Raw genomic sequence first — 7,824 nt, forward strand, 5'->3', positions numbered from 1 at the left:
TGTTTCTGTCTGCCAGGTCATGTTTTCTCTCCAGACGTGGCATTCTCCTCCCGCCCACCAGATGTCCCTGGACTTTCTGTGGCCATATCTGCCTGCTCACCTGTTTTCTATCCTCAATTGCTGGTGCTTCCCCGCCCACTCACACAACCCAAACCTGTTACCTCATGTCTCTTACCAAAACTCACACCTCACTGCTTTTACCAGCTTCTTGCCAGTCAATCTGTGTATATTCCCCCGTCCCCTCTCCCCCCGCTTGATCTACCTGCTCTGAGTGTTTCCTTGTGTAGCCTACCAGCTAACTGTATCCTCCATGCTGTTTTCTGTTCCTGCCAGCTCGCATGTCTACACACCTGCTTGATAACCCCACTGCATAAGCCAGTTTATTCTTATTGAAAGCTTCTACACCAGTCTGTCTTGTGTGTCTGTGCTTGTGTTCTCTCTGCTATTGATGATACCTGCAACCATAGCAGGGGAGTTGAGGAGAAGCCAAGGAGCAGTGTCACAATAAAATGTGGGTGAGCTTATGTTTCTAAACGGAAACGTGCAGTGTAACATTTCTCATTTGATTGTCCTGAAATGATTGCAGGTCGGAGATGATAAACCCAACAGCACGTGCAATCAGCCAAGCAGACACACCCTTAAATGAATTGTGGGTAACCATGAACACAGAGAATATCATACAGTACCTTAGTGCAGATGTGAGCTGCAGCAGAGTGACACACGTCAGATGGCAAAGAGGACAAAGCTCGCAGTTTGGATTAGTTTAGCCCCAAGAGATCGGGCTACTGGACGGAGTTATTTAGACGAAGGATTTCAAAACATCAGTATTAGCATTTAGATGCACCGAGGATATTCCTATTTTAGGATATAGTGAAAGTAGGGGCAATGTGAGACATGCAATGTTAAGGAAGATGGAAAGAGCAGCTGGTGCCACCCTTTGGTTATTTAGTAAGCAAATCACATTTCCTGACTGCTGAACAATGTATTGACACCGCCACACAGCCACCCAGAGAAAGTGCAGCATATTAAAATTACATTCCGTACATCACTGGGACACATGTTAGATGTATTCTTCGTTTGTTATAGCCAGGGCATTTGGATGTTTTGAAATGTGGAATAAGTAGAAACTGTTGGCAGGACTGTGGATTGCGTCACTCCAGGAGTGAGTATGTGAATGGATGCGTCAATAAAATGTGGGACTGTGCCATGGAGACCACTGTTAATTTCCTGTTTTCAAATTACTTTCAACACTGGCATCTTTTAACCAAAACCCCAACTGTTTGTCAATCTTAAACAAGTGTTCATTATTGTAGCTATTACACATGTCCCTTAAGGTTGATCTTATGTAATACTTTTAACTCAAACCGAGTTGTGTCCCTCAACAAAGCACATATTTTGAATCAAATATCAAATGATGGCCATCTTTAAACATGTCCATGTTGTGTTCTGTACATAAACAATATCTAAAGTGACTTTTAATGGTTTTAAAGGCACTAAGAAACTATGTTGTCCTACTGAAATGCACCCGTCAGATCAGAAGGGGCTTCATTGCTTCTATTTCTGTTCTTTAATTTGGAATTGTGTGTGTATTTACGTGTCTGTGTGTATTCCTACATGATACACACAATATGGTGAACTCCCAATAAAAGGATTTGTCCACAGTGCTGCTAATGGTCAAGACTTTACCAGCAAAATTCAAGTTACCATAACTCCGCAGCAGACAAGCCCTCCTTTGTTTATATGCTCTCCACTAATATTTTGTAAATAAGTAAATGATTTTCAAGCTGCATCTTTAAACAGAAAGTTAGCTTCACACCTCAACATCTCACAGAATTAGGCAGCTGAGATATGTAGACCCATTGTTTTTTGCATCCTGTTTGTAAGAAATGTGATAAAAAGTGTTGTGTATGTGCTAGTTTGAATCCTTACACGTCTAAAATCTGGCTTCACAAACAATAGAGCTCTCGAGATATTTGTAATTCATGATCATTTATTAATGAAGATTCCATTATCAGGAACCCAGTTTTCCGCCCACAAGAATATAACATCTGTACATCATTGTTGCAACGTGAATGGGCACTAGATAACAGATAAGGGAATCGATTCATTTAATAATGAAAATGATAATGATGATGGTTATGAAATTAAACCAAATGCCAGCTAATATGTCTCATCCATTAAATATCTTGCCATTCAATATGAGGAAAAGTTCAAACCAATAAGCTTAGGGTCACTAGTTTCCTGTTGTGATAACTTAATGTCAGTCGTGACTCAAATGATGAACAAGCCACACTCCCACCTGTCATAACAGAAAATAACTATTTGCTCCACACGCATGACAGATCTCTGTGCCTCATTTGAAACATACATTGCTGCCAACAGTGGAATCAGGTGTCAGACAGAAACATGTTGCAAAATACAGCATTCGGTGTTTACTGTAAAATTTGAACTATCCTACAGTTTTTATGACAAATAGTAATTGTCTTCTGAACTAGCTAATTGAAATATATCAAGACTGCACTTCCTGCTTTGCCACGTCCTTCCCACATATTTAGGGCCCGTAGGCCCTATTGAAATTGTAAGGATTATTATTATTATTAGGGCCCGAGCACAGACATCAAAGGTGTCTGGTGAGACCCTATTGAAATTGTAAGGATTATTATTATTATTAGGGCCCGAGCACCGAATGGTGAGAGGCCCTATTGAAATTGTAAGGATTATTCTTCTTATTATTATTATTATTATTGTGACTAAAGTGAATTGGCTTTTTGAGGGCTTTAACATGCTGAACTTCTTACCAAACTTTGCAGAAAATTAGAGGGTGGTGAAAATTTACGTATTCTGTTGTATTTGGAAATGGGCGTGGCAAAATGGCTCAACAGCGCCCCCTGGAACCCAGCCCCTAGGTTTCCACATAACCGATTTTCACCAAAATCGGGCAAGAGGTGTATCGTGACTAATCATGAAAAAAAGTCACAAAGGGCATTATGAAAAACGCAACAGGAAGCCCGCCATTTTGGATTTAGTGGCCATTTTGGCCATTTTGGCGATTTTTACTTTAATGTACTTGTCCCAGGGCTTTCATCAGATCAACTTCAAATTCAGATGAGTGTCATCACAACAAGATGGAGAAAAAAGTTGACTTAAAAAATCAACTTTTCGCCACACCGTGTGACCTTGGCGTGGCATCAAAATTTGATTAAACGCCATCAAAACACGAGGTTCTGTATCTCGGACAAACACGATCCAATCGAGTCCAAACTAGACACATAAGACAAGAGACCCGGCTTGATGACATCTGCACTGAAATCATGACTTAATATCACAGCGCCCCCTGGTGGCATCAGGAAATGTATGTTTTTTTGCATGTCTTACACTTGGATGTATTTCTCCTCATCCACTGACCTCAACCATGTCAAACTGTATCAAATGGGTCTCAAGACATTGATAATGAAGATATAAGATTACTGTGACTTTTCGTCAAACACAGTATTAATGGCGTGGCATCAAAGTTCATCAACTCGCCATGACACACGAAATTGCTGTAACTTCCGTGTTCATGGTTCCATCTCACTCAAACTACACGTGTGTGTTAACATCCCCCCCCTTAAGATATTCATATGGTTTTAAGAAATGGGCGTGGCAAAAAAACTGACTAGCGCCCCCTAAAGGGCAGCCCTGGCACTACGATTGGTTGACATGTACAAAAATTGATTATGGCATGTGTCTTTTCATAACAAACAAATAAGTCTCTTGGATCGATATGTTAGACCAAACAGGAAGTCCGCCATTTTGGATTTAGTGGCCATTTTGACCATATTCCACATTTTTACTTTGACATACTTGTCCCAGGGCTTTCATCAGTTCATCTTTAAATTCAGATGAGTGTCATCACAACAAGATGGAGATAAAAAAAGATTTAGGGATTGTTTTTTCGTCATACCGTGTGACCGTGGCGTTGCGTCAAAGTTCATCAACTCGCCATGAAACACGAAATGCTGTTACTTCAGTGTTCATGGTTCTATCTCACTCAAACTACATGTGTGTATCAACAGCCCCCCCCCCCTGAAGATATTCATATGGTTGTAAGGCCGTGTGACCGTGGCGTCGAAGTTTGATTAAACGCCATCAAAACACGTGATTCTGTATCTCGGACATATATTGTCCTATCGAGTCCAAACTAGACATGCAAGACTAGAGTCCCGGCCTGATGACATCTACACAGAAATCATGACTTTAAATCACAGCGCCCCCTGGTGGCTACAGGAAGTGATGCGTTTATTGTCCAATTGAGTCCAAACTAGACATGTAAGACTAGAGTCCCAGCCTGATGACATCTACACAGAAATCATGACTTTAAATCACAGCGCCCCCTGGTGGCTACAGGAAGTGAAGTGTTTATCTTTGCCACAGAGAGGAAAACGCATCCAAAGCAGAGACATGCGCTTGGTCATTGATCGCTCTCTCCCCCGACCGCAACAGACTTCAACGTGCAGGTGCTCGGGCCCGCAAGTGCTACAACGTAGCCCTAGTTATTATTATTATTATTATTCAGGCAAATGAATTGGCTTTTTGAGGGCTTTAACATGCTCAACTTCTTACCAAAATTTGCAGAAAGTTAGAAAGTGGTGAAAATTTACGTATTCTGAAGGAATTTTCAATGGGCGTCGCAAAATGGCTCAACGGTGCCCCCCGAGACAGCCCGAGACCCCCGGAAGGTATTCCCATTGACCTATCTTCACAAAAATCGATATACAGGTGTATCATGACCAGACAAACAAAAAAGTCTCTGGGTGCAATTGGAAAAACACAACAGGAAGCCTGCTATATTGCATTTAGTGGCCATTTTGGCCATATTCCACATTTTTTCTTTGATACACTTGTACCAGGGTTTTCATCGGATCAACTTCAAATTGAGATGAGTGTCATCACGACAAGATGGAGATAAAAACTGACTGACGGATTTTTTTTTAATCACACAGTGTGACCGTGGCGTGGCGTCAAAGTTTGATTACACGCCATTAAAACATGATGTTCTGTAACGCGGACATACAGGGACCATGAATCCTTTGATTTCAGTCTTCCTAGATCAAAGGAAACTTTATGTCTTGCAAAGGTTACGTCTCTCTCTCTCTCAGAACTGGTTATTTTTGTTTTTTTCAGACAAAAAGCATGCAACGCTTCAAAATGGATGTGCTCGGGCCCACCCAGTGCTGCTTTGCAGCCCTAAAAATATTATATTTTCATTTTATCAATGTTTTCATTATTATTATTATTATTATTATTATTATTATTATTATTATTATTATTATTATTATTATTATTATTATTATTATACCAACATGGTCCTTGAAAGCTACATGGTTGTTACCCACTGACTGGTTTAGGAAAATATATTAAATGGACTAAATACTATTACTATTAAATACACAATCATCTGTCACATCAGAATACGGTAGTCACATGACTTTGACTAATTAAGTCATAAAACTCAGGCCAAACCCGAGTCTTAACTTACTGTAGCTGCATGAGGATGAATCAACTGGCTCGAATTTGGATAATTTGTTTTGAATTTACAAGTATCCACCATCGCAACAACTGGGTACCCATCATCCATATTTTTTATTATTATTACTCATAGTTCTGTGGATTATGGGTTTAAACATCAAAGTGCATCAGATATGACTCAGATGTTTACAGGATGTGATGTCATCCTGTGGGTAAAGAAATTAAGACTTGTGACGAGTTGCAGTTGCAGTTTTTTATTTGTTCAATCTCAAAACAACAAAATAATGACAAGTGTCCCGAGGTCGAAAACACGCCGCTGGTTATTATTATTATTATTATTATTCAGGCAAATGAATTGGCTTTTTGAGGGCTTTAGCATGCTCAACTTCTTACCAAAATTTGCAGAAAGTTAGAAAGTTGTGAAAATGTACGCATTCTGAAGGAATTTTTAATGGGCGTTGCAAAATGGCTCAACGGTGCCCCCCGAGACAGCCCGAGACCCCCGGAAGGTGTTCCCATCGACCGATCTTCACAAAAATCAATACACAGGTGTATTTACAGTTGAAGTTGCTTTCATTTAACAGACAAAACAAAGGTTCTTCATATTATATACAATTATCCAATTTAATAAAACTGCATGATCCCTGCAATTGTGTCACACATTTTTATTTTGTCAACGTTGTTATATTAAGGAAAGTCCTATGTTCATTTTCCTCCCATTCAAGAACATTTCCCTGCTCGGCTCAATAAAACAAAAGGGAAAGTCTACAATAGCTCTACCAATACAATAGCTCTAATTCTATAGCCTTCACCATCCCAGCTGAATGCGTAATCTCCTCCCCCCCCCCCCCCCCTTTACTCTAAACAGAACGTAAACATGTGTTAACCTTGACTCTAAAGCCAAACCTTTCAAACAGGATTGGATACAATGTCCTCCTCGAAAACATCCTCACTTCCAAGTGCTAAAACTGAAAAATAACCATGAAGACACCATGACACCATGAAGTATGACATTAATATGATATAACAAATTAAATAGACACACACACACACACAATTCTTAACTCAACAACCAGAATAACCATTATCTGACACCCAACTCAGCAACCACAGTTTTTATAGAGACTTTACCAATATATCAAATCAGTTTTGTTTTTTGTGATATGATGGAATACCGGTTAATGAAAAAGGATTAGATGGATATCCAGAATTATTTAAGCGAGTACATATATACATACATAATATACCTAATATTTCAAGCTGTCATTATTTATCTGCCCCGTAAAACACACAAAACCACATCATGCTGGTTGTGAATGCTATTTTATACCTGAATAGGGTCAATTTTTTAATTATTTAAGCCCATATAAAGTAATAATATAATGTTAAAAGCCATTCAGTTAAGTATTTCCACAACCCTTACCGAACATTACTGACATCAATATTAATTGAAGGTCAAAATACAAGGGCATTTTACATATCTGCTATTTTATCAGCATGACCTCCTCTGTGTTTTTAACAAAGAAATATGTGCTCAAGTTTCTTTCAGCATTTGTTTTTACAACAGTGGCCTCTCTTTCTACTAAAACAGCATGGTGGGATATTCTTACTTTGTAGCACACACACAGGAACAGTTATGCTCTAAATCTAGTTTGGCCTGGAGACGTTTACACATCATCCACACTGAGCTCCTCTCCCCCAGACCTCAGTCACAGTGAAACAGGCACAGTTAGTTTTCAGATACATGCTCCTGCACATAGAACTATATATCAGAACACCTTGTTATGTTGTTTTTTAAGACCTTGTCAGTTAAATGCGTAGATGCGTTGGTCTAAGGATTATTTAGATTGTCAGTACTGTGATCGATCATGTGTGCAGATATGGCTCTCTATGGAGGCCGCCATGTTTCTTGTAACAGCCCAGACTGAACAAACCAAAAACATGTTGAGTTATTATGATATTTAAAGTGAATTGAAAATTATTACCACAGGTTCTTTGTCATGTTTGGAAGAGGAGGATGAGGTGAGGGGTATTCAGCTGCAACATGCAACTTCACCACTTTATGTCACTAAATTCTACACACCGCAACTTTAAAGTCATTTCGATATTGTGTATGATATAAAAAATATTTTTTAGATATTTCTATTTACCTTTTAAAGTATTAAATCAAAATTTGTGTTGAAATTTATGTTGTCAGCATTTCAGTTTGAGCCACGTCATTGACAAATAATTAATGAGATATGAAGACAGACCAATATAGACAGTGAGTTGCCACATGAATCTTTATTATAAAGCCAGGTGATAAAGCTGCAGACA

Source organism: Limanda limanda, chromosome 3, assembly GCF_963576545.1.
Source record: "Limanda limanda chromosome 3, fLimLim1.1, whole genome shotgun sequence".
In the NCBI taxonomy this organism is placed as follows: Eukaryota; Metazoa; Chordata; class Actinopteri; order Pleuronectiformes; family Pleuronectidae; genus Limanda; species Limanda limanda.